A 27,621-nucleotide genomic window follows, 5' to 3' on the forward strand; every position below is an offset into this window, starting at 1 on the left:
AGCTTAGCTTGCCGCGTCGCGTGCCCTCGGCGCCACCAAGCAGTATATATCAGCGGATTTCCGCATTTGCATTTCTTATCGGCGCTAGAATGAATCCCCACTCCTTACTTTGTAAATTTTTTGATTCCTCATTCGTCTCTTTTCCACTCACAAGCTTAGCTTGCCACGTCGCGTACCCTTGGCGCCACCAAGCAGTATATTTCAGCGGATTTCCGCATTTGCATTTCTTATCGGCGCTAGAATGAGTCCCCACTCCTTACTTTGTAAATTTTTTGATACCCCATTCGTCTCTCCTCCACTCACAAGCTTAGCTTGCCTCATCGCGTGCCCTCGGCGCCACCAAGCAGTATATATCAGCGGATTTCCGCATTTGCATTTCTTATCGGCGCTAGAATGAATCCCCACTCCTTACTTTGTAAATTTTTTGATTCCTCATTCGTCTCTCCTCCACTCACAAGCTTAGCTTGCCGCGTCGCGTGCCCTCGGCGCCACCAAGCAGTATATATCAGCGGATTTCCGCATTTGCATTTCTTATCGGCGCTAGAATGAATCCCCACTCCTTACTTTGTAAATTTTTTGATTCCTCATTCGTCTCTTTTCCACTCACAAGCTTAGCTTGCCGCGTCGCGTACCCTTGGCGCCACCAAGCAGTATATATCAGCGGATTTCCGCATTTGCATTTCTTATCGGCGCTAGAATGAGTCCCCACTCCTTACTTTGTAAATTTTTTGATACCCCATTCGTCTCTCCTCCACTCACAAGCTTAGCTTTCCGCGTCGCGTGCCCTCGGCGCCACCAAGCAGTATATATCAGCGGATTTCCGCATTTGCATTTCTTATCGGCGCTAGAATGAATCCCCACTCCTTACTTTGTAAATTTTTTGATTCCTCATTCGTCTCTTCTCCACTCACAAGCTTAGCTTGCCGCGTCGCGTACCCTTGGCGCCACCAAGCAGTATATATCAGCGGATTTCCGCATTTGCATTTCTTATCGGCGCTAGAATGAGTCCCCACTCCTTACTTTGTAAATTTTTTGATTCCTCATTCGTCTCTTCTCCACTTACAAGCTTAGCTTGCCGCGTCGCGTGCCCTCGGCGCCACCAAGCAGTATATATCAGCGGATTTCCGCATTTGCATTTCTTATCGGCGCTAGAATGAATCCCCACTCCTTACTCTGTAAATTTTTTGATACCCCATTCGTCTCTCCTCCACTCACAAGCTTAGCTTGCCGCGTCGCGTGCCCTCGGCGCCACCAAACAGTATATATCAGCGGATTTCCGCATTTGCATTTCTTATCGGCGCTAGAATGAATCCCCACTCCTTACTTTGTAAATTTTTTGATTCCTCATTCGTCTCTTCTCCACTCACAAGCTTAGCTTGCCGCGTCGCGTACCCTTGGCGCCACCAAGCAGTATATATCAGCGGATTTCCGCATTTGCATTTCTTATCGGCGCTAGAATGAATCCCCACTCCTTACTTTGTAAATTTTTTGATACCCCATTCGTCTCTCCTCCACTCACAAGCTTAGCTTGCCGCGTCGCGTGCCCTCGGCGCCACCAAGCAGTATATATCAGCGGATTTCCGCATTTGCATTTCTTATCGGCGCTAGAATGAATCCCCACTCCTTACTTTGTAAATTTTTTGATTCCTCATTCGTCTCTTCTCCACTCACAAGCTTAGCTTGCCGCGTCGCGTACCCTTGGCGCCACCAAGCAGTATATATCAGCGGATTTCCGCATTTGCATTTCTTATCGGCGCTAGAATGAGTCCCCACTCCTTACTTTGTAAATTTTTTGATTCCTCATTCGTCTCTTCTCCACTCACAAGCTTAGCTTGCCGCGTCGCGTGCCCTCGGCGCCACCAAGCAGTATATATCAGCGGATTTCCGCATTTGCATTTCTTATCGGCGCCTTAATGAATCCCCACTCCTTACTTTGTAAATTTCTTGATACCCCATTCGTCTCTTCTCCACTCACAAGCTTAGCTTGCCGCGTCGCGTACCCTTGGCGCCACCAAGCAGTATATATCAGCGGATTTCCGCATTTGCATTTCTTATCGGCGCTAGTATGAGTCCCCACTCCTTACTTTGTAAATTTTTTGATTCCTCATTCGTCTCTTCTCCACTCACATGCTTAGCTTGCCGCGTCGCGTACCCTTGGCGCCACCAAGCAGTATATATCAGCGGATTTCCGCATTTGCATTTCTTATCGGCGCTAGAATGAGTCCCCACTCCTTACTTTGTAAATTTTTTCATACCCCATTCGTCTCTCCTCCACTCACAAGCTTAGCTTGCCGCGTCGCGTGCCCTCGGCGCCACCAAGCAGTATATATCAGCGGATTTCCGCATTTGCATTTCTTATCGGCGCTAGAATGAATCCCCACTCCTTACTTTGTAAATTTTTTGATTCCTCATTCGTCTCTTCTCCACTCACAAGCTTAGCTTGCCGCGTCGCGTACCCTTGGCGCCACCAAGCAGTATATATCAGCGGATTTCCGCATTTGCATTTCTTATCGGCGCTAGAATGAGTCCCCACTCCTTACTTTGTAAATTTTTTGATACCCCATTCGTCTCTCCTCCACTCACAAGCTTAGCTTGCCGCGTCGCGTACCCTTCGCGCCACCAATCAGTATATATCAGCGGATTTCCGCATTTGCATTTCTTATCGGCGCTAGAATGAATCCCCACTCCTTACTTTGTAAATTTTTTGATACCCCATTCGTCTCTTCTCCACTCACAAGCTTAGTTTGCCGCGTCGCGTACCCTTGGCGCCACCAAGCAGCATATGTCAGCGGATTTCCGCATTTGCATTTCTTATCGGCGCTAGAATGAATCCCCACTCCTTACTTTGTAAATTTTTTGATTCCTCATTCGTCTCTTCTCCACTCACAAGCTTAGCTTGCCGCGTCGCGTACCCTTGGCGCCACCAAGCAGCATATGTCAGCGGATTTCCGCATTTGCATTTCTTATTGGCGCTAGAATGAATCCCCACTCCTTACTTTGTAAATTTTTTGATTCCTCATTCGTCTCTTCTCCACTCACAAGCTTAGCTTGCCGCGTCGCGTACCCTTGGCGCCACCAAGCAGCATATGTCAGCGGATTTCCGCATTTGCATTTCTTATCGGCGCTAGAATGAATCCCCATTCCTTACTTTGTAAATTTTTTGATTCCTCATTCGTCTCTTTTCCACTCACAAGCTTAGCTTGCCGCGTCGCGTACCCTTGGCGCCACCAAGCAGTATATATCAGCGGATTTCCGCATTTGCATTTCTTATCGGCGCTAGAATGAATCCCCACTCCTTACTTTGTAAATTTTTTGATACCCCATTCGTCTCTCCTCCACTCACAAGCTTAGCTTGCCGCGTCGCGTGCCCTCGGCGCCACCAAGCAGTATATATCAGCGGATGTCCGCATTTGCATTTCTTATCGGCGCTAGAATGAATCCCCACTCCTTACTTTGTAAATTTTTTGATTCCTCATTCGTCTCTTTTCCACTCACAAGCTTAGCTTGCCACGTCGCGTACCCTTGGCGCCACCAAGCAGTATATTTCAGCGGATTTCCGCATTTGCATTTCTTATCGGCGCTAGAATGAGTCCCCACTCCTTACTTTGTAAATTTTTTGATACCCCATTCGTCTCTCCTCCACTCACAAGCTTAGCTTGCCGCATCGCGTGCCCTCGGCGCCACCAAGCAGTATATATCAGCGGATTTCCGCATTTGCATTTCTTATCGGCGCTAGAATGAATCCCCACTCCTTACTTTGTAAATTTTTTGATTCCTCATTCGTCTCTCCTCCACTCACAAGCTTAGCTTGCCGCGTCGCGTGCCCTCGGCGCCACCAAGCAGTATATATCAGCGGATTTCCGCATTTGCATTTCTTATCGGCGCTAGAATGAATCCCCACTCCTTACTTTGTAAATTTTTTGATTCCTCATTCGTCTCTTTTCCACTCACAAGCTTAGCTTGCCGCGTCGCGTACCCTTGGCGCCACCAAGCAGTATATATCAGCGGATTTCCGCATTTGCATTTCTTATCGGCGCTAGAATGAGTCCCCACTCCTTACTTTGTAAATTTTTTGATACCCCATTCGTCTCTCCTCCACTCACAAGCTTAGCTTTCCGCGTCGCGTGCCCTCGGCGCCACCAAGCAGTATATATCAGCGGATTTCCGCATTTGCATTTCTTATCGGCGCTAGAATGAATCCCCACTCCTTACTTTGTAAATTTTTTGATTCCTCATTCGTCTCTTCTCCACTCACAAGCTTAGCTTGCCGCGTCGCGTACCCTTGGCGCCACCAAGCAGTATATATCAGCGGATTTCCGCATTTGCATTTCTTATCGGCGCTAGAATGAGTCCCCACTCCTTACTTTGTAAATTTTTTGATTCCTCATTCGTCTCTTCTCCACTTACAAGCTTAGCTTGCCGCGTCGCGTGCCCTCGGCGCCACCAAGCAGTATATATCAGCGGATTTCCGCATTTGCATTTCTTATCGGCGCTAGAATGAATCCCCACTCCTTACTCTGTAAATTTTTTGATACCCCATTCGTCTCTCCTCCACTCACAAGCTCAGCTTGCCGCGTCGCGTGCCCTCGGCGCCACCAAGCAGTATATATCAGCGGATTTCCGCATTTGCATTTCTTATCGGCGCTAGAATGAATCCCCACTCCTTACTTTGTAAATTTTTTGATTCCTCATTCGTCTCTTCTCCACTCACAAGCTTAGCTTGCCGCGTCGCGTACCCTTGGCGCCACCAAGCAGTATATATCAGCGGATTTCCGCATTTGCATTTCTTATCGGCGCTAGAATGAATCCCCACTCCTTACTTTGTAAATTTTTTGATACCCCATTCGTCTCTCCTCCACTCACAAGCTTAGCTTGCCGCGTCGCGTGCCCTCGGCGCCACCAAGCAGTATATATCAGCGGATTTCCGCATTTGCATTTCTTATCGGCGCTAGAATGAATCCCCACTCCTTACTTTGTAAATTTTTTGATTCCTCATTCGTCTCTTCTCCACTCACAAGCTTAGCTTGCCGCGTCGCGTACCCTTGGCGCCACCAAGCAGTATATATCAGCGGATTTCCGCATTTGCATTTCTTATCGGCGCTAGAATGAGTCCCCACTCCTTACTTTGTAAATTTTTTGATTCCTCATTCGTCTCTTCTCCACTCACAAGCTTAGCTTGCCGCGTCGCGTGCCCTCGGCGCCACCAAGCAGTATATATCAGCGGATTTCCGCATTTGCATTTCTTATCGGCGCTAGAATGAATCCCCACTCCTTACTTTGTAAATTTCTTGATACCCCATTCGTCTCTTCTCCACTCACAAGCTTAGCTTGCCGCGTCGCGTACCCTTGGCGCCACCAAGCAGTATATATCAGCGGATTTCCGCATTTGCATTTCTTATCGGCGCTAGTATGAGTCCCCACTCCTTACTTTGTAAATTTTTTGATTCCTCATTCGTCTCTTCTCCACTCACATGCTTAGCTTGCCGCGTCGCGTACCCTTGGCGCCACCAAGCAGTATATATCAGCGGATTTCCGCATTTGCATTTCTTATCGGCGCTAGAATGAGTCCCCACTCCTTACTTTGTAAATTTTTTCATACCCCATTCGTCTCTCCTCCACTCACAAGCTTAGCTTGCCGCGTCGCGTGCCCTCGGCGCCACCAAGCAGTATATATCAGCGGATTTCCGCATTTGCATTTCTTATCGGCGCTAGAATGAATCCCCACTCCTTACTTTGTAAATTTTTTGATTCCTCATTCGTCTCTTCTCCACTCACAAGCTTAGCTTGCCGCGTCGCGTACCCTTGGCGCCACCAAGCAGTATATATCAGCGGATTTCCGCATTTGCATTTCTTATCGGCGCTAGAATGAGTCCCCACTCCTTACTTTGTAAATTTTTTGATACCCCATTCGTCTCTCCTCCACTCACAAGCTTAGCTTGCCGCGTCGCGTACCCTTCGCGCCACCAATCAGTATATATCAGCGGATTTCCGCATTTGCATTTCTTATCGGCGCTAGAATGAATCCCCACTCCTTACTTTGTAAATTTTTTGATACCCCATTCGTCTCTTCTCCACTCACAAGCTTAGCTTGCCGCGTCGCGTACCCTTGGCGCCACCAAGCAGCATATGTCAGCGGATTTCCGCATTTGCATTTCTTATCGGCGCTAGAATGAATCCCCACTCCTTACTTTGTAAATTTTTTGATTCCTCATTCGTCTCTTCTCCACTCACAAGCTTAGCTTGCCGCGTCGCGTACCCTTGGCGCCACCAAGCAGCATATGTCAGCGGATTTCCGCATTTGCATTTCTTATTGGCGCTAGAATGAATCCCCACTCCTTACTTTGTAAATTTTTTGATTCCTCATTCGTCTCTTCTCCACTCACAAGCTTAGCTTGCCGCGTCGCGTACCCTTGGCGCCACCAAGCAGCATATGTCAGCGGATTTCCGCATTTGCATTTCTTATCGGCGCTAGAATGAATCCCCATTCCTTACTTTGTAAATTTTTTGATTCCTCATTCGTCTCTTTTCCACTCACAAGCTTAGCTTGCCGCGTCGCGTACCCTTGGCGCCACCAAGCAGTATATATCAGCGGATTTCCGCATTTGCATTTCTTATCGGCGCTAGAATGAATCCCCACTCCTTACTTTGTAAATTTTTTGATACCCCATTCGTCTCTCCTCCACTCACAAGCTTAGCTTGCCGCGTCGCGTGCCCTCGGCGCCACCAAGCAGTATATATCAGCGGATGTCCGCATTTGCATTTCTTATCGGCGCTAGAATGAATCCCCACTCCTTACTTTGTAAATTTTTTGATTCCTCATTCGTCTCTTCTCCACTCACAAGCTTAGCTTGCCGCGTCGCGTACCCTTGGCGCCACCAAGCAGTATATATCAGCGGATTTCCGCATTTGCATTTCTTATCGGCGCTAGAATGAATCCCCACTCCTTACTTTGTAAATTTTTTGATTCTTCATTCGTCTCTTCTCCACTCACAAGCTTAGCTTGCCGCGTCGCGTACCCTTGGCGCCACCAAGCAGTATATATCAGCGGATTTCCGCATTTGCATTTCTTATTGGCGCTAGAATGAATCCCCACTCCTTACTTTGTAAATTTTTTGATACCCCATTCGTCTTTTCTCCACTCACAAGCTTAGCTTGCCGCGTCGCGTACCCTTGGCGCCACCAAGCAGTATATATCAGCGGATTTCCGCATTTGCATTTCCTATCGGCGCTAGAATGAGTCCCCACTCCTTACTTTGTAAATTTTTTGATACCCCATTCGTCTCTCCTCCACTCACAAGCTTAGCTTGCCGCGTCGCGTGCCCTCGGCGCCACCAAGCAGTATATATCAGCGGATTTCCGCATTTGCATTTCTTATCGGCGCTAGAATGAATCCCCACTCCTTACTTTGTAAATTTTTTGATTCCTCATTCGTCTCTTCTCCACTCACAAGCTTAGCTTGCCGCGTCGCGTACCCTTGGCGCCACCAAGCAGTATATATCAGCGAATTTCCGCATTTGCATTTCTTATCGGCGCTAGAATGAGTCCCCACTCCTTACTTTGTAAATTTTTTGATACCCCATTCGTCTCTCCTCCACTCACAAGCTTAGCTTGCCGCGTCGCGTGCCCTCGGCGCCACCAAGCAGTATATATCAGCGGATTTCCGCATTTGCATTTCTTATCGGCGCTAGAATGAATCCCCACTCCTTACTTTGTAAATTTTTTGATTCCTCATTCGTCTCTTCTCCACTCACAAGCTTAGCTTGCCGCGTCGCGTACCCTTGGCGCCACCAAGCAGTATATATCAGCGGATTTCCGCATTTGCATTTCTTATCGGCGCTAGAATGAATCCCCACTCCTTACTTTGTAAATTTTTTGATTCCTCATTCGTCTCTTCTCCACTCACAAGCTTAGCTTGCCGCGTCGCGTGCCCTCGGCGCCACCAAGCAGTATATATCAGCGGATTTCCGCATTTGCATTTCTTATCGGCGCTAGAATGAATCCCCACTTCTTACTTTGTAAATTTTTTGATTCCCCATTCGTCTCTTCTCCACTCACAAGCTTAGCTTGCCGCGTCGCGTGCCCTCGGCGCCACCAAGCAGTATATATCAGCGAATTTCCGCATTTGCATTTCTTATCGGCGCTAGAATGAGTCCCCACTCCTTACTTTGTAAATTTTTTGATACCCCATTCGTCTCTCCTCCACTCACAAGCTTAGCTTGCCGCGTCGCGTGCCCTCGGCGCCACCAAGCAGTATATATCAGCGGATTTCCGCATTTGCATTTCTTATCGGCGCTAGAATGAATCCCCACTCCTTATTTTGTAAATTTTTTGATTCCTCATTCGTCTCTTCTCCACTCACAAGCTTAGCTTGCCGCGTCGCGTGCCCTCGGCGCCACCAAGCAGTATATATCAGCGGATTTCCGCATTTGCATTTCTTATCGGCGCTAGAATGAATCCCCACTCCTTACTTTGTAAATTTTTTGATTCCTCATTCGTCTCTTCTCCACTCACAAGCTTAGCTTGCCGCGTCGCGTACCCTTGGCGCCACCAAGCAGTATATATCAGCGGATTTCCACATTTGCATTTCTTATCGGCGCTAGAATGAGTCCCCACCCCTTACTTTGTAAATTTTTTGATTCCTCATTCGTCTCTTCTCCACTCACAAGCTTAGCTTGCCGCGTCGCGTGCCCTCGGCGCCACCAAGCAGTATATATCAGCGGATTTCCGCATTTGCATTTCTTATCGGCGCTAGAATGAATCCCCACTCCTTACTTTGTAAAATTTTTGATTCCTCATTCGTCTCTTCTCCACTCACAAGCTTAGCTTGCCGCGTCGCGTGCCCTCGGTGCCACCAAGCAGTATATATCAGCGGATTTCCGCATTTGCATTTCTTATCGGCGCTAGAATGAATCCCCACTTCTTACTTTGTAAATTTTTTGATTCCCCATTCGTCTCTTCTCCACTCACAAGCTTAGCTTGCCGCGTCGCGTGCCCTCGGCGCCACCAAGCAGTATATATCAGCGAATTTCCGCATTTGCATTTCTTATCGGCGCTAGAATGAGTCCCCGCTCCTTACTTTGTAAACTTTTTGATACCCCATTCGTCTCTCCTCCACTCACAAGCTTAGCTTGCCGCGTCGCGTGCCCTCGGCGCCACCAAGCAGTATATATCAGCGGATTTCCGCATTTGCATTTCTTATCGGCGCTAGAATGAATCCCCACTCCTTACTTTGTAAATTTTTTGATTCCTCATTCGTCTCTTCTCCACTCACAAGCTTAGATTGCCGCGTCGCGTGCCCTCGGCGTCACCAAGCAGTATATATCGGCGGATTTCCGCATTTGCATTTCTTATCGGCGCTAGAATGAATCCCCACTCCTTACTTTGTAAATTTTTTGATTCCTCATTCGTCTCTTCTCCACTCACAAGCTTAGCTTGCCGCGTCGCGTACCCTTGGCGCCACCAAGCAGTATATATCAGCGGATTTCCGCATTTGCATTTCTTATCGGCGCTAGAATGAGTCCCCACTCCTTACTTTGTAAATTTTTTGATTCCTCATTCGTCTCTTCTCCACTCACAAGCTTAGCTTGCCGCGTCGCGTGCCCTCGGCGCCACCAAGCAGTATATATCAGCGGATTTCCGCATTTGCATTTCTTATGGGCGCTAGAATGAGTCCCCACTCCTTACTTTGTAAATTTTTTGATTCCTCATTCATCTCTTCTCCACTCACAAGCTTAGCTTGCCGCGTCGCGTACCCTTGGCGCCACCAAGCAGTATATATCAGCGGATTTCCGCATTTGCATTTCTTATCGGCGCTAGAATGAGTCCCCACTCCTTACTTTGTAAATTTTTTGATTCCTCATTCGTCTCTTCTCCGCTCACAAGCTTAGCTTGCCGCGTCGCGTGCCCTCGGCGCCACCAAGCAGTATATATCAGCGGATTTCCGCATTTGCATTTCTTATCGGCGCTAGAATGAGCCCCACTCCTTACTTTGTAAATTTTTTGATTCCTCATTCGTCTCTTCTCCACTCACAAGCTTAGCTTGCCGCGTCGCGTGCCCTCGGCGCCAACAAGCAGTATATATCAATGGATTTCCGCATTTGCATTTCTTATCGGCGCTGGAATGAGTCCCCACTCCTTACTTTGTAAATTTTTTGATTCCTCATTCGTCTCTTCTCCACTCACAAGCTTAGCTTGCCGTGTCGCGTGCCCTCGGCGCCACCAAGCAGTATATATCAGCGGATTTCCGCATTTGCATTTCTTATCGGCGCTAGAATGAGTCCCCACTGATTACTTTGTAAATTTTTTGATTCCTCATTCGTCTCTTCTCCACTCACAAGCTTAGCTTGCCGCGTCGCGTACCCTTGGCGCCACCAAGCAGCATATGTCAGCGGATTTCCGCATTTGCATTTCTTATCGGCGCTAGAATGAATCCCCACTCCTTACTTTGTAAATTTTTTGATTCCTCATTCGTCTCTTCTCCACTCACAAGCTTAGCTTGCCGCGTCGCGTACCCTTGGCGCCACCAAGCAGCATATGTCAACGGATTTCCGCATTTGCATTTCTTATTGGCGCTAGAATGAATCCCCACTCCTTACTTTGTAAATTTTTTGATTCCTCATTCGTCTGTTCTCCACTCACAAGCTTAGCTTGCCGCGTCGCGTACCCTTGGCGCCACCAAGCAGCATATGTCAGCGGATTTCCGCATTTGCATTTCTTATCGGCGCTAGAATGAATCCCCATTCCTTACTTTGTAAATTTTTTGATTCCTCATTCGTCTCTTTTCCACTCACAAGCTTAGCTTGCCGCGTCGCGTACCCTTGGCGCCACCAAGCAGTATATATCAGCGGATTTCCGCATTTGCATTTCTTATCGGCGCTAGAATGAATCCCCACTCCTTACTTTGTAAATTTTTTGATACCCCATTCGTCTCTCCTCCACTCACAAGCTTAGCTTGCCGCGTCGCGTGCCCTCGGCGCCACCAAGCAGTATATATCAGCGGATGTCCGCATTTGCATTTCTTATCGGCGCTAGAATGAATCCCCACTCCTTACTTTGTAAATTTTTTGATTCCTCATTCGTCTCTTCTCCACTCACAAGCTTAGCTTGCCGCGTCGCGTACCCTTGGCGCCACCAAGCAGTATATATCAGCGGATTTCCGCATTTGCATTTCTTATCGGCGCTAGAATGAATCCCCACTCCTTACTTTGTAAATTTTTTGATTCTTCATTCGTCTCTTCTCCACTCACAAGCTTAGCTTGCCGCGTCGCGTACCCTTGGCGCCACCAAGCAGTATATATCAGCGGATTTCCGCATTTGCATTTCTTATCGGCGCTAGAATGAATCCCCACTCCTTACTTTGTAAATTTTTTGATACCCCATTCGTCTTTTCTCCACTCACAAGCTTAGCTTGCCGCGTCGCGTACCCTTGGCGCCACCAAGCAGTATATATCAGCGGATTTCCGCATTTGCATTTCCTATCGGCGCTAGAATGAGTCCCCACTCCTTACTTTGTAAATTTTTTGATACCCCATTCGTCTCTCCTCCACTCACAAGCTTAGCTTGCCGCGTCGCGTGCCCTCGGCGCCACCAAGCAGTATATATCAGCGGATTTCCGCATTTGCATTTCTTATCGGCGCTAGAATGAATCCCCACTCCTTACTTTGTAAATTTTTTGATTCCTCATTCGTCTCTTCTCCACTCACAAGCTTAGCTTGCCGCGTCGCGTACCCTTGGCGCCACCAAGCAGTATATATCAGCGAATTTCCGCATTTGCATTTCTTATCGGCGCTAGAATGAGTCCCCACTCCTTACTTTGTAAATTTTTTGATACCCCATTCGTCTCTCCTCCACTCACAAGCTTAGCTTGCCGCGTCGCGTGCCCTCGGCGCCACCAAGCAGTATATATCAGCGGATTTCCGCATTTGCATTTCTTATCGGCGCTAGAATGAATCCCCACTCCTTACTTTGTAAATTTTTTGATTCCTCATTCGTCTCTTCTCCACTCACAAGCTTAGCTTGCCGCGTCGCGTACCCTTGGCGCCACCAAGCAGTATATATCAGCGGATTTCCGCATTTGCATTTCTTATCGGCGCTAGAATGAATCCCCACTCCTTACTTTGTAAATTTTTTGATTCCTCATTCGTCTCTTCTCCACTCACAAGCTTAGCTTGCCGCGTCGCGTGCCCTCGGCGCCACCAAGCGGTATATATCAGCGGATTTCCGCATTTGCATTTCTTATCGGCGCTAGAATGAATCCCCACTTCTTACTTTGTAAATTTTTTGATTCCCCATTCGTCTCTTCTCCACTCACAAGCTTAGCTTGCCGCGTCGCGTGCCCTCGGCGCCACCAAGCAGTATATATCAGCGAATTTCCGCATTTGCATTTCTTATCGGCGCTAGAATGAGTCCCCACTCCTTACTTTGTAAATTTTTTGATACCCCATTCGTCTCTCCTCCACTCACAAGCTTAGCTTGCCGCGTCGCGTGCCCTCGGCGCCACCAAGCAGTATATATCAGCGGATTTCCGCATTTGCATTTCTTATCGGCGCTAGAATGAATCCCCACTCCTTACTTTGTAAATTTTTTGATTTCTCATTCGTCTCTTCTCCACTCACAAGCTTAGCTTGCCGTGTCGCGTGCCCTCGGCGCCACCAAGCAGTATATATCAGCGGATTTCCGCATTTGCATTTCTTATCGGCGCTAGAATGAATCCCCACTCCTTACTTTGTAAATTTTTTGATTCCTCATTCGTCTCTTCTCCACTCACAAGCTTAGCTTGCCGCGTCGCGTACCCTTGGCGCCACCAAGCAGTATATATCAGCGAATTTCCACATTTGCATTTCTTATCGGCGCTAGAATGAGTCCCCACCCCTTACTTTGTAAATTTTTTGATTCCTCATTCGTCTCTTCTCCACTCACAAGCTTAGCTTGCCGCGTCGCGTGCCCTCGGCGCCACCAAGCAGTATATATCAGCGGATTTCCGCATTTGCATTTCTTATCGGCGCTAGAATGAATCCCCACTCCTTACTTTGTAAAATTTTTGATTCCTCATTCGTCTCTTCTCCACTCACAAGCTTAGCTTGCCGCGTCGCGTGCCCTCGGTGCCACCAAGCAGTATATATCAGCGGATTTCCGCATTTGCATTTCTTATCGGCGCTAGAATGAATCCCCACTTCTTACTTTGTAAATTTTTTGATTCCCCATTCGTCTCTTCTCCACTCACAAGCTTAGCTTGCCGCGTCGCGTGCCCTCGGCGCCACCAAGCAGTATATATCAGCGAATTTCCGCATTTGCATTTCTTATCGGCGCTAGAATGAGTCCCTACTCCTTACTTTGTAAACTTTTTGATACCCCATTCGTCTCTCCTCCACTCACAAGCTTAGCTTGCCGCGTCGCGTGCCCTCGGCGCCACCAAGCAGTATATATCAGCGGATTTCCGCATTTGCATTTCTTATCGGCGCTAGAATGAATCCCCACTCCTTACTTTGTAAATTTTTTGATTCCTCATTCGTCTCTTCTCCACTCACAAGCTTAGATTGCCGCGTCGCGTGCCCTCGGCGCCACCAAGCAGTATATATCGGCGGATTTCCGCATTTGCATTTCTTATCGGCGCTAGAATGAATCCCCACTCCTTACTTTGTAAATTTTTTGATTCCTCATTCGTCTCTTCTCCACTCACAAGCTTAGCTTGCCGCGTCGCGTACCCTTGGCGCCACCAAGCAGTATATATCAGCGGATTTCCGCATTTGCATTTCTTATCGGCGCTAGAATGAGTCCCCACTCCTTACTTTGTAAATTTTTTGATTCCTCATTCGTCTCTTCTCCACTCACAAGCTTAGCTTGCCGCGTCGCGTGCCCTCGGCGCCACCAAGCAGTATATATCAGCGGATTTCCGCATTTGCATTTCTTATCGGCGCTAGAATGAGTCCCCACTCCTTACTTTGTAAATTTTTTGATTCCTCATTCATCTCTTCTCCACTCACAAGCTTAGCTTGCCGCGTCGCGTACCCTTGGCGCCACCAAGCAGTATATATCAGCGGATTTCCGCATTTGCATTTCTTATCGGCGCTAGAATGAGTCCCCACTCCTTACTTTGTAAATTTTTTGATTCCTCATTCGTCTCTTCTCCGCTCACAAGCTTAGCTTGCCGCGTCGCGTGCCCTCGGCGCCACCAAGCAGTATATATCAGCGGATTTCCGCATTTGCATTTCTTATCGGCGCTAGAATGAGTCCCCACTCCTTACTTTGTAAATTTTTTGATTCCTCATTCGTCTCTTCTCCACTCACAAGCTTAGCTTGCCGCGTCGCGTGCCCTCGGCGCCACCAAGCAGTATATATCAATGGATTTCCGCATTTGCATTTCTTATCGGCGCTGGAATGAGTCCCCACTCCTTACTTTGTAAATTTTTTGATTCCTCATTCGTCTCTTCTCCACTCACAAGCTTAGCTTGCCGTGTCGCGTGCCCTCGGCGCCACCAAGCAGTATATATCAGCGGATTTCCGCATTTGCATTTCTTATCGGCGCTAGAATGAGTCCCCACTCCTTACTTTGTAAATTTTTTGATTCCTCATTCGTCTCTTCTCCACTCACAAGCTTAGCTTGCCGCGTCGCGTACCCTTGGCGCCACCAAGCAGTATATATCAGCGGATTTCCGCATTTGCATTTCTTATCGGCGCTAGAATGAGTCACCACTCCTTACTTTGTAAATTTTTTGATTCCTCATTCGTCTCTTCTCCACTCACAAGCTTAGCTTGCCGCGTCGCGTGCCCTCGGCGCCACCAAGCAGTATATATCAGCGGATTTCCGCATTTGCATTTCTTATCGGCGCTAGAATGAGTCCCCACTCCTTACTTTGTAAATTTTTTGATTCCTCATTCGTCTCTTCTCCACTCACAAGCTTAGCTTGCCGCGTCGCGTACCCTTGGCGCCACCAAGCAGTATATGTCAGCGGATTTCCGCATTTGCATTTCTTATCGGCGCTAGAATGAGTCCCCACTCCTTACTTTGTAAATTTTTTGATTCCTCATTCGTCTCTTCTCCACTCACAAGCTTAGCTTGCCGCGTCGCGTGCCCTCGGCGCCACCAAGCAGTATATATCAGCGGATTTCCGCATTTGCATTTCTTATCGGCGCTAGAATGAGTCCCCACTCCTTACTTTGTAAATTTTTTGATTCCTCATTCGTCTCTTCTCCACTCACAAGCTTAGCTTGCCGCGTCGCGTACCCTTGGCGCCACCAAGCAGTATATGTCAGCGGATTTCCGCATTTGCATTTCTTATCGGCGCTAGAATGAGTCCCCACTCCTTACTTTGTAAATTTTTTGATTCCTCAGTCGTCTCTTCTCCACTCACAAGCTTAGCTTGCCGCGTCGCGTGCCCTCGGCGCCACCAAGCAGTATATATCAGCGGATTTCCGCATTTGCATTTCTTATCGGCGCTAGAATGAGTCCCCACTCCTTACTTTGTAAATTTTTTGATTCCTCATTCGTCTCTTCTCCACTCACAAGCTTAGCTTGCCGCGTCGCGTGCCCTCGGCGCCACCAAGCAGTATATATCAGCGGATTTCCGCATTTGCATTTCTTATCGGCGCTAGAATGAGTCCCCACTCCTTACTTTGTAAATTTTTTGATTCCTCATTCGTCTCTTCTCCACTCACAAGCTTAGCTTGCCGCGTCGCGTGCCCTCGGCGCCACCAAGCAGTATATATCAGCGGATTTCCGCATTTGCATTTCTTATCGGCGCTAGAATGAGTCCCACTCCTTACTTTGTAAATTTTTTGATTCCTCATTCGTCTCTTCTCCACTCACAAGCTTAGCTTGCCGCGTCGCGTGCCCTCGGCGCCACCAAGCAGTATATATCAGCGGATTTCCGCATTTGCATTTCTTATCGGCGCTAGAATGAGTCCCCACTCCTTACTTTGTAAATTTTTTGATTCCTCATTCGTCTCTTTTCCACTCACAAGCTTAGCTTGCCGCGTCGCGTGCCCTCGGCGCCACCAAGCAGTATATATCAGCGGATTTCCGCATTTGCATTTCTTATCGGCGCTAGAATGAATCCCCACTCCTTACTTTGTAAATTTTTTGATTCCTCATTCGTCTCTTCTCCACTCACAAGCTTAGATTGCCGCGTCGCGTGCCCTCGGCGCCACCAAGCAGTATATATCAGCGGATTTCCGCATTTGCATTTCTTATCGGCGCTAGAATGAATCCCCACTCCTTACTTTGTAAATTTTTTGATTCCTCATTCGTCTCTTCTCCACTCACAAGCTTAGCTTGCCGCGTCGCGTACCCTTGGCGCCACCAAGCAGTATATATCAGCGGATTTCCGCATTTGCATTTCTTATCGGCGCTAGAATGAGTCCCCACTCCTTACTTTGTAAATTTTTTGATTCCTCATTCGTCTCTTCTCCACTCACAAGCTTAGCTTGCCGCGTCGCGTGCCCTCGGCGCCACCAAGCAGTATATATCAGCGGATTTCCGCATTTGCATTTCTTATCGGCGCTAGAATGAGTCCCCACTCCTTACTTTGTAAATTTTTGATTCCTCATTCATCTCTTCTCCACTCACAAGCTTAGCTTGCCGCGTCGCGTACCCTTGGCGCCACCAAGCAGTATATATCAGCGGATTTCCGCATTTGCATTTCTTATCGGCGCTAGAATGAGTCCCCACTCCTTACTTTGTAAATTTTTTGATTCCTCATTCGTCTCTTCTCCACTCACAAGCTTAGCTTGCCGCGTCGCGTGCCCTCGGCGCCACCAAGCAGTATATATCAGCGGATTTCCGCATTTGCATTTCTTATCGGCGCTAGAATGAGTCCCCACTCCTTACTTTGTAAATTTTTTGATTCCTCATTCGTCTCTTCTCCACTCACAAGCTTAGCTTGCCGCGTCGCGTGCCCTCGGCGCCACCAAGCAGTATATATCAATGGATTTCCGCATTTGCATTTCTTATCGGCGCTGGAATGAGTCCCCATTCCTTACTTTGTAAATTTTTTGATTCCTCATTCGTCTCTTCTCCACTCACAAGCTTAGCTTGCCGTGTCGCGTGCCCTCGGCGCCACCAAGCAGTATATATCAGCGGATTTCCGCATTTGCATTTCTTATCGGCGCTAGAATGAGTCCCCACTCCTTACTTTGTAAATTTTTTGATTCCTCATTCGTCTCTTCTCCACTCACAAGCTTAGCTTGCCGCGTCGCGTACCCTTGGCGCCACCAAGCAGTATATATCAGCGGATTTCCGCATTTGCATTTCTTATCGGCGCTAGAATGAGTCCCCACTCCTTACTTTGTAAATTTTTTGATTCCTCATTCGTCTCTTCTCCACTCACAAGCTTAGCTTGCCGCGTCGCGTGCCCTCGGCGCCACCAAGCAGTATATATCAGCGGATTTCCGCATTTGCATTTCTTATCGGCGCTAGAATGAGTCCCCACTCCTTACTTTGTAAATTTTTTGATTCCTCATTCGTCTCTTCTCCACTCACAAGCTTAGCTTCCGCGTCGCGTACCCTTGGCGCCACCAAGCAGTATATGTCAGCGGATTTCCGCATTTGCATTTCTTATCGGCGCTAGAATGAGTCCCCACTCCTTACTTTGTAAATTTTTTGATTCCTCAGTCGTCTCTTCTCCACTCACAAGCTTAGCTTGCCGCGTCGCGTGCCCTCGGCGCCACCAAGCAGTATATATCAGCGGATTTCCGCATTTGCATTTCTTATCGGCGCTAGAATGAGTCCCCACTCCTTACTTTGTAAATTTTTTGGTTCCTCATTCGTCTCTTCTCCACTCACAAGCTTAGCTTGCCGCGTCGCGTGCCCTCGGCGCCACCAAGCAGTATATATCAGCGGATTTCCGCATTTGCATTTCTTATCGGCGCTAGAATGAGTCCCACTCCTTACTTTGTAAATTTTTTGATTCCTCATTCGTCTCTTCTCCACTCACAAGCTTAGCTTGCCGCGTCGCGTGCCCTCGGCGCCACCAAGCAGTATATATCAGCGGATTTCCGCATTTGCATTTCTTATCGGCGCTAGAATGAGTCCCCACTCCTTACTTTGTAAATTTTTTGATTCCTCATTCGTCTCTTCTCCACTCACAAGCTTAGCTTGCCGCGTCGCGTACCCTTGGCGCCACCAAGCAGTATATATCAGCGGATTTCCGCATTTGCATTTCTTATCGGCGCTAGAATGAGTCCCCACTCCTTACTTTGTAAATTTTTTGATTCCTCATTCGTCTCTTCTCCACTCACAAGCTTAGCTTGCCGCGTCGCGTGCCCTCGGCGCCACCAAGCAGTATATATCAGCGGATTTCCGCATTTGCATTTCTTATCGGCGCTAGAATGAGTCCCCACTCCTTACTTTGTAAATTTTTTGATTCCTCATTCGTCTCTTCTCCACTCACAAGCTTAGCTTGCCGCGTTGCGTGCCCTCGGCGCCACCAAGCAGTATATATCAGCGGATTTCCGCATTTGCATTTCTTATCGGCGCTAAAATGAGTCCCCACTCCTTACTTTGTAAATTTTTTGATTCCTCATTCGTCTCTTCTCCACTCACAAGCTTAGCTTGCCGCGTCGCGTACCCTTGGCGCCACCAAGCAGTATATATCAGCGGATTTCCGCATTTGCATTTCTTATCGGCGCTAGAATGAGTCCCCACTCCTTACTTTGTAAATTTTTTGATTCCTCATTCGTCTCTTCTCCACTCACAAGCTTAGCTTGCCGCGTCGCGTGCCCTCGGCGCCACCAAGCAGTATATATCAGCGGATTTCCGCATTTGCATTTCTTATCGGCGCTAGAATGAATCCCCACTCCTTACTTTGTAAATTTTTTGATTCCTCATTCGTCTCTTCTCCACTCACAAGCTTAGCTTGCCGCGTCGCGTGCCCTCGGCGCCACCAAGCAGTATATATCAGCGGATTTCCGCATTTGCATTTCTTATCGGCGCTAGAATGAATCCCCACTTCTTACTTTGTAAATTTTTTGATTCCCCATTCGTCTCTTCTCCACTCACAAGCTTAGCTTGCCGCGTCGCGAGCCCTCGGCGCCACCAAGCAGTATATATCAGCGAATTTCCGCATTTGCATTTCTTATCGGCGCTAGAATGAGTCCCCACTCCTTACTTTGTAAATTTTTTGATACCCCATTCGTCTCTCCTCCACTCACAAGCTTAGCTTGCCGCGTCGCGTGCCCTCGGCGCCACCAAGCAGTATATATCAGCGGATTTCCGCATTTGCATTTCTTATCGGCGCTAGAATGAATCCCCACTCCTTACTTTGTAAATTTTTTGATTCCTCATTCGTCTCTTCTCCACTCACAAGCTTAGCTTGCCGCGTCGCGTGCCCTCGGCGCCACCAAGCAGTATATATCAGCGGATTTCCGCATTTGCATTTCTTATCGGCGCAAGAATGAATCCCCACTCCTTACTTTGTAAATTTTTTGATTCCTCATTCGTCTCTTCCCCACTCACAAGCTTAGCTTGCCGCGTCGCGTACCCTTGGTGCCACCAAGCAGTATATATCAGCGGATTTCCGCATTTGCATTTCTTATCGGCGCTAGAATGAGTCCCCACCCCTTACTTTGTAAATTTTTTGATTCCTCATTCGTCTCTTCTCCACTCACAAGCTTAGTTTGCGGCGTCGCGTGCCCTCGGCGCCACCAAGCAGTATATATCAGCGGATTTCCGCATTTGCATTTCTTATCGGCGCTAGAATGAATCCCCACTCCTTACTTTGTAAATTTTTTGATTCCTCATTCGTCTCTTCTCCACTCACAAGCTTAGCTTGCCGCGTCGCGTGCCCTCGGTGCCACCAAGCAGTATATATCAGCGGATTTCCGCATTTGCATTTCTTATCGGCGCTAGAATGAATCCCCACTTCTTACTTTGTAAATTTTTTGATTCCCCATTCGTCTCTTCTCCACTCACAAGCTTAGCTTGCCGCGTCGCGTGCCCTCGGCGCCACCAAGCAGTATATATCAGCGAATTTCCGCATTTGCATTTCTTATCGGCGCTAGAATGAGTCCCCACTCCTTACTTTGTAAATTTTTTGATACCCCACTCGTCTCTCCTCCACTCACAAGCTTAGCTTGCCGCGTCGCGTGCCCTCGGCGCCACCAAGCAGTATATATCAGCGGATTTCCGCATTTGCATTTCTTATCGGCGCTAGAATGAATCCCCACTCCTTACTTTGTAAATTTTTTGATTCCTCATTCGTCTCTTCTCCACTCACAAGCTTAGATTGCCGCGTCGCGTGCCCTCGGCGCCACCAAGCAGTATATATCAGCGGATTTCCGCATTTGCATTTCTTATCGGCGCTAGAATGAATCCCCACTCCCTACTTTGTAAATTTTTTGATTCCTCATTCGTCTCTTCTCCACTCACAAGCTTAGCTTGCCGCGTCGCGTACCCTTGGCCCCACCAAGCAGTATATATCAGCGGATTTCCGCATTTGCATTTCTTATCGGCGCTAGAATGAGTCCCCACTCCTTACTTTGTAAATTTTTTGATTCCTCATTCGTCTCTTCTCCACTCACAAGCTTAGCTTGCCGCGTCGCGTGCCCTCGGCGCCACCAAGCAGTATATATCATCGGATTTCCGCATTTGCATTTCTTATCGGCGCTAGAATGAGTCCCCACTCCTTACTTTGTAAATTTTTTGATTCCTCATTCGTCTCTTCTCCACTCACAAGCTTAGCTTGCCGCGTCGCGTACCCTTGGCGCCACCAAGCAGTATATATCAGCGGATTTCCGCATTTGCATTTCTTATCGGCGCTAGAATGAGTCCCCACTCCTTACTTTGTAAATTTTTTGATTCCTCATTCGTCTCTTCTCCACTCACAAGCTTAGCTTGCCGCGTCGCGTGCTTTCGGCGCCACCAAGCAGTATATATCAGCGGATTTCCGCATTTGCATTTCTTATCGGCGCTAGAATGAGTCCCCACTCCTTACTTTGTAAATTTTTTGATTCCTCATTCGTCTCTTCTCCACTCACAAGCTTAGCTTGCCGCGTCGCGTGCCCTCGGCGCCACCAAGCAGTATATATCAATGGATTTCCGCATTTGCATTTCTTATCGGCGCTAGAATGAATCCCCACTCCTTACTTTGTAAATTTTTTGATTCCTCATTCGTCTCTTCTCCACTCACAAGCTTAGCTTGCCGCGTCGCGTACCCTTGGCGCCACCAAGCAGTATATATCAGCGGATTTCCGCATTTGCATTTCTCATCGGCGCTAGAATGAGTCCCCACTCCTTACTTTGTAAATTTTTTGATTCCTCATTCGTCTCTTCTCCACTCACAAGCTTAGCTTGCCGCGTCGCGTGCCCTCGGCGCCACCAAGCAGTATATATCAGCGGATTTCCGCATTTGCATTTCTTATCGGCGCTAGAATGAATCCCCACTCCTTACTTTGTAAATTTTTTGATACCCCATTCGTCTCTCCTCCACTCACAAGCTTAGCTTGCCGCGTCGCGTGCCCTCGGCGGCACCAAGCAGTATATATCAGCGGATTTCCGCATTTGCATTTCTTATCGGCGCTAGAATGAATCCCCACTCCTTACTTTGTAAATTTTTTGATTCCTTATTCGTCTCTTCTCCACTCACAAGCTTAGCTTGCCGCGTCGCGTACCCTTGGCGCCACCAAGCAGTATATATCAGCGGATTTCCGCATTTGCATTTCTTATCGGCGCTAGAATGAGTCCCCACTCCTTACTTTGTAAATTTTTTGATTCCTCATTCGTCTCTTCTCCACTCACAAGCTTAGCTTGCCGCGTCGCGTGCCCTCGGCGCCACCAAGCAGTATATATCAGCGGATTTCCGCATTTGCATTTCTTATCGGCGCTAGAATGAATCCCCACTCCTTACTTTGTAAATTTTTTGATACCCCATTCGTCTCTTCTCCACTCACAAGCTTAGCTTGCCACGTCGCGTACCCTTGGCGCCACCAAGCAGTATATATCAGCGGATTTCCGCATTTGCATTTCTTATCGGCGCTAGAATGAGTCCCCACTCCTTACTTTGTAAATTTTTTGATTCCTCATTCGTCTCTTCTCCACTCACAAGCTTAGCTTGCCGCGTCGCGTGCCCTCGGCGCCACCAAGCAGTATATATCAGCGGATTTCCGCATTTGCATTTCTTATCGGCGCTAGAATGAATCCCCACTCCTTACTCTGTAAATTTTTTGATACCCCATTCGTCTCTCCTCCACTCACAAGCTTAGCTTGCCGCGTCGCGTGCCCTCGGCGCCACCAAGCAGTATATATCAGCGGATTTCCGCATTTGCATTTCTTATCGGCGCTAGAATGAATCCCCACTCCTTACTTTGTAAATTTTTTGATTCCTCATTCGTCTCTTCTCCACTCACAAGCTTAGCTTGCCGCGTCGCGTACCCTTGGCGCCACCTAGCAGTATATATCAGCGGATTTCCGCATTTGCATTTCTTATCGGCGCTAGAATGAGTCCCCACTCCTTACTTTGTAAATTTTTTGATTCCTCATTCGTCTCTTCTCCACTCACAAGCTTAGCTTGCCGCGTCGCGTGCCCTCGGCGCCACCAAGCAGTATATATCAGCGGATTTCCGCATTTGCATGTCTTATCGGCGCTAGAATGAATCCCCACTCCTTACTTTGTAAATTTTTTGATACCCCATTCGTCTCTTCTCCACTCACAACCTTAGCTTGCCGCGTCGCGTACCCTTGGCGCCACCAAGCAGTATATATCAGCGGATTTCCGCATTTGCATTTCTTATCGGCGCTAGAATGAGTCCCCACTCCTTACTTTGTAAATTTTTTGATTCCTCATTCGTCTCTTCTCCACTCACATGCTTAGCTTGCCGCGTCGCGTACCCTTGGCGCCACCAAGCAGTATATATCAGCGGATTTCCGCATTTGCATTTCTTATCGGCGCTAGAATGAGTCCCCACTCCTTACTTTGTAAATTTTTTCATACCCCATTCGTCTCTCCTCCACTCACAAGCTTAGCTTGCCGCGTCGCGTGCCCTCGGCGCCACCAAGCAGTATATATCAGCGGATTTCCGCATTTGCATTTCTTATCGGCGCTAGAATGAATCCCCACTCCTTACTTTGTAAATTTTTTGATTCCTCATTCGTCTCTTCTCCACTCACAAGCTTAGCTTGCCGCGTCGCGTACCCTTGGCGCCACCAAGCAGTATATATCAGCGGATTTCCGCATTTGCATTTCTTATCGGCGCTAGAATGAGTCCCCACTCCTTACTTTGTAAATTTTTTGATACCCCATTCGTCTCTCCTCCACTCACAAGCTTAGCTTGCCGCGTCGCGTACCCTTGGCGCCACCAAGCAGCATATGTCAGCGGATTTCCGCATTTGCATTTCTTATCGGCGCTAGAATGAATCCCCACTCCTTACTTTGTAAATTTTTTGATTCCTCATTCGTCTCTTCTCCACTCACAAGCTTAGCTTGCCGCGTCGCGTACCCTTGGCGCCACCAAGCAGCATATGTCAGCGGATTTCCGCATTTGCATTTCTTATCGGCGCTAGAATGAATCCCCATTCCTTACTTTGTAAATTTTTTGATTCCTCATTCGTCTCTTTTCCACTCACAAGCTTAGCTTGCTGCGTCGCGTACCCTTGGCGCCACCAAGCAGTATATATCAGCGGATTTCCGCATTTGCATTTCTTATCGGCGCTAGAATGAATCCCCACTCCTTACTTTGTAAATTTTTTGATACCCCATTCATCTCTCCTCCACTCACAAGCTTAGCTTGCCGCGTCGCGTGCCCTCGGCGCCACCAAGCAGTATATATAAGCGGATTTCCTCATTTGCATTTCTTATCGGCGCTAGAATGAATCCCCACTCCTTACTTTGTAAATTTTTTGATTCCTCATTCGTCTCTTCTCCACTCACAAGCTTAGCTTGCCGCGTCGCGTACCCTTGGCGCCACCAAGCAGTATATATCAGCGGATTTCCGCATTTGCATTTCTTATCGGCGCTAGAATGAATCCCCACTCCTTACTTTGTAAATTTTTTGATTCTTCATTCGTCTCTTCTCCACTCACAAGCTTAGCTTGCCGCGTCGCGTACCCTTGGCGCCACCAAGCAGTATATATCAGCGGATTTCCGCATTTGCATTTCTTATCGGCGCTAGAATGAATCCCCACTCCTTACTTTGTAAATTTTTTGATACCCCATTCGCCTTTTCTCCACTCACAAGCTTAGCTTGCCGCGTCGCGTACCCTTGGCGCCACCAAGCAGTATATATCAGCGGATTTCCGCATTTGCATTTCTTATCGGCGCTAGAATGAGTCCCCACTCCTTACTTTGTAAATTTTTTGATACCCCATTCGTCTCTCCTCCACTCACAAGCTTAGCTTGCCGCGTCGCGTGCCCTCGGCGCCACCAAGCAGTATATATCAGCGGATTTCCGCATTTGCATTTCTTATCGGCGCTAGAATGAATCCCCACTCCTTACTTTGTAAATTTTTTGATTCCTCATTCGTCTCTTCTCCACTCACAAGCTTAGCTTGCCGCGTCGCGTACCCTTGGCGCCACCAAGCAGTATATATCAGCGAATTTCCGCATTTGCATTTCTTATCGGCGCTAGAATGAGTCCCCACTCCTTACTTTGTAAATTTTTTGATACCCCATTCGTCTCTCCTCCACTCACAAGCTTAGCTTGCCGCGTCGCGTGCCCTCGGCGCCACCAAGCAGTATATATCAGCGGATTTCCGCATTTGCATTTCTTATCGGCGCTAGAATGAATCCCCACTCCTTACTTTGTAAATTTTTTGATTCCTCATTCGTCTCTTCTCCACTCACAAGCTTAGCTTGCCGCGTCGCGTACCCTTGGCGCCACCAAGCAGTATATATCAGCGGATTTCCGCATTTGCATTTCTTATCGGCGCTAGAATGAATCCCCACTCCTTACTTTGTAAATTTTTTGATTCCTCATTCGTCTCTTCTCCACTCACAAGCTTAGCTTGCCGCGTCGCGTGCCCTCGGCGCCACCAAGCAGTATATATCAGCGGATTTCCGCATTTGCATTTCTTATCGGCGCTAGAATGAATCCCCACTTCTTACTTTGTAAATTTTTTGATTCCCCATTCGTCTCTTCTCCACTCACAAGCTTAGCTTGCCGCGTCGCGTGCCCTCGGCGCCACCAAGCAGTATATATCAGCGAATTTCCGCATTTGCATTTCTTATCGGCGCTAGAATGAGTCCCCACTCCTTACTTTGTAAATTTTTTGATACCCCATTCGTCTCTCCTCCACTCACAAGCTTAGCTTGCCGCGTCGCGTGCCCTCGGCGCCACCAAGCAGTATATATCAGCGGATTTCCGCATTTGCATTTCTTATCGGCGCTAGAATGAATCCCCACTCCTTACTTTGTAAATTTTTTGATTCCTCATTCGTCTCTTCTCCACTCACAAGCTTAGCTTGCCGCGTCGCGTGCCCTCGGCGCCACCAAGCAGTATATATCAGCGGATTTCCGCATTTGCATTTCTTATCGGCGCTAGAATGAATCCCCACTCCTTACTTTGTAAATTTTTCGATTCCTCATTCGTCTCTTCTCCACTCACAAGCTTAGCTTGCCGCGTCGCGTACCCTTGGCGCCACCAAGCAGTATATATCAGCGGATTTCCACATTTGCATTTCTTATCGGCGCTAGAATGAGTCCCCACCCCTTACTTTGTAAATTTTTTGATTCCTCATTCGTCTCTTCTCCACTCACAAGCTTAGCTTGCCGCGTCGCGTGCCCTCGGCGCCACCAAGCAGTATATATCAGCGGATTTCCGCATTTGCATTTCTTATCGGCGCTAGAGTGAATCCCCACTCCTTACTTTGTAAAATTTTTGATTCCTCATTCGTCTCTTCTCCACTCACAAGCTGAGCTTGCCGCGTCGCGTGCCCTCGGTGCCACCAAGCAGTATATATCAGCGGATTTCCGCATTTGCATTTCTTATCGGCGCTAGAATGAATCCCCACTTCTTACTTTGTAAATTTTTTGATTCCCCATTCGTCTCTTCTCCACTCACAAGTTTAGCTTGCCGCGTCGCGTGCCCTCGGCGCCACCAAGCAGTATATATCAGCGAATTTCCGCATTTGCATTTCTTATCGGCGCTAGAATGAGTCCCCACTCCTTACTTTGTAAATTTTTTGATACCCCATTCGTCTCTCCTCCACTCACAAGCTTAGCTTGCCGCGTCGCGTGCCCTCGGCGCCACCAAGCAGTATATATCAGCGGATTTCCGCATTTGCATTTCTTATCGGCGCTAGAATGAATCCCCACTCCTTACTTTGTAAATTTTTTGATTCCTCATTCGTCTCTTCTCCACTCACAAGCTTAGATTGCCGCGTCGCGTGCCCTCGGCGCCACCAAGCAGTATATATCAGCGGATTTCCGCATTTGCATTTCTTATCGGCGCTAGAATGAATCCCCACTCCTTACTTTGTAAATTTTTTGATTCCTCATTCGTCTCTTCTCCACTCACAAGCTTAGCTTGCCGCGTCGCGTACCCTTGGCGCCACCAAGCAGTATATATCAGCGGATTTCCGCATTTGCATTTCTTATCGGCGCCAGAGTGAGTCCCCACTCCTTACTTTGTAAATTTTTTGATTCCTCATTCGTCTCTTCTCCACTCACAAGCTTAGCTTGCCGCGTCGCGTGCCCTCGGCGCCACCAAGCAGTATATATCAGCGGATTTCCGCATTTGCATTTCTTATCGGCGCTAGAATGAGTCCCCACTCCTTACTTTGTAAATTTTTTGATTCCTCATTCGTCTCTTCTCCACTCACAAGCTTAGCTTGCCGCGTCGCGTGCCCTCGGCGCCACCAAGCAGTATATATCAGCGGATTTCCGCATTTGCATTTCTTATCGGCGCTGGAATGAGTCCCCACTCCTTACTTTGTAAATTTTTTGATTCCTCATTCGTCTCTTCTCCACTCACAAGCTTAGCTTGCCGTGTCGCGTGCCCTCGGCGCCACCAAGCTTTATATATCAGCGGATTTCCGCATTTGCATTTCTTATCGGCGCTAGAATGAGTCCCCACTCCTTACTTTGTAAATTTTTTGATTCCTCATTCGTCTCTTCTCCACTCACAAGCTTAGCTTGCCGCGTCGCGTACCCTTGGCGCCACCAAGCAGTATATATCAGCGGATTTCCGCATTTGCATTTCTTATCGGCGCTAGAATGAGTCCCCACTCCTTACTTTGTAAATTTTTTGATTCCTCATTCGTCTCTTCTCCACTCACAAGCTTAGCTTGCCGCGTCGCGTGCCCTCGGCGCCACCAAGCAGTATATATCAGCGGATTTCCGCATTTGCATTTCTTATCGGCGCTAGAATGAGTCCCCACTCCTTACTTTGTAAATTTTTTGATTCCTCATTCGTCTCTTCTCCACTCACAAGCTTAGCTTGCCGCGTCGCGTACCCTTGGCGCCACCAAGCAGTATATGTCAGCGGATTTCCGCATTTGCATTTCTTATCGGCGCTAGAATGAGTCCCCACTCCTTACTTTGTAAATTTTTTGATTCCTCAGTCGTCTCTTCTCCACTCACAAGCTTAGCTTGCCGCGTCGCGTGCCCTCGGCGCCACCAAGCAGTATATATCAGCGGATTTCCGCATTTGCATTTCTTATCGGCGCTAGAATGAGTCCCCACTCCTTACTTTGTA

Source organism: Schistocerca piceifrons, chromosome 5 (genome assembly GCF_021461385.2).
Source record: "Schistocerca piceifrons isolate TAMUIC-IGC-003096 chromosome 5, iqSchPice1.1, whole genome shotgun sequence".
Lineage (NCBI taxonomy): Eukaryota > Metazoa > Arthropoda > Insecta > Orthoptera > Acrididae > Schistocerca > Schistocerca piceifrons.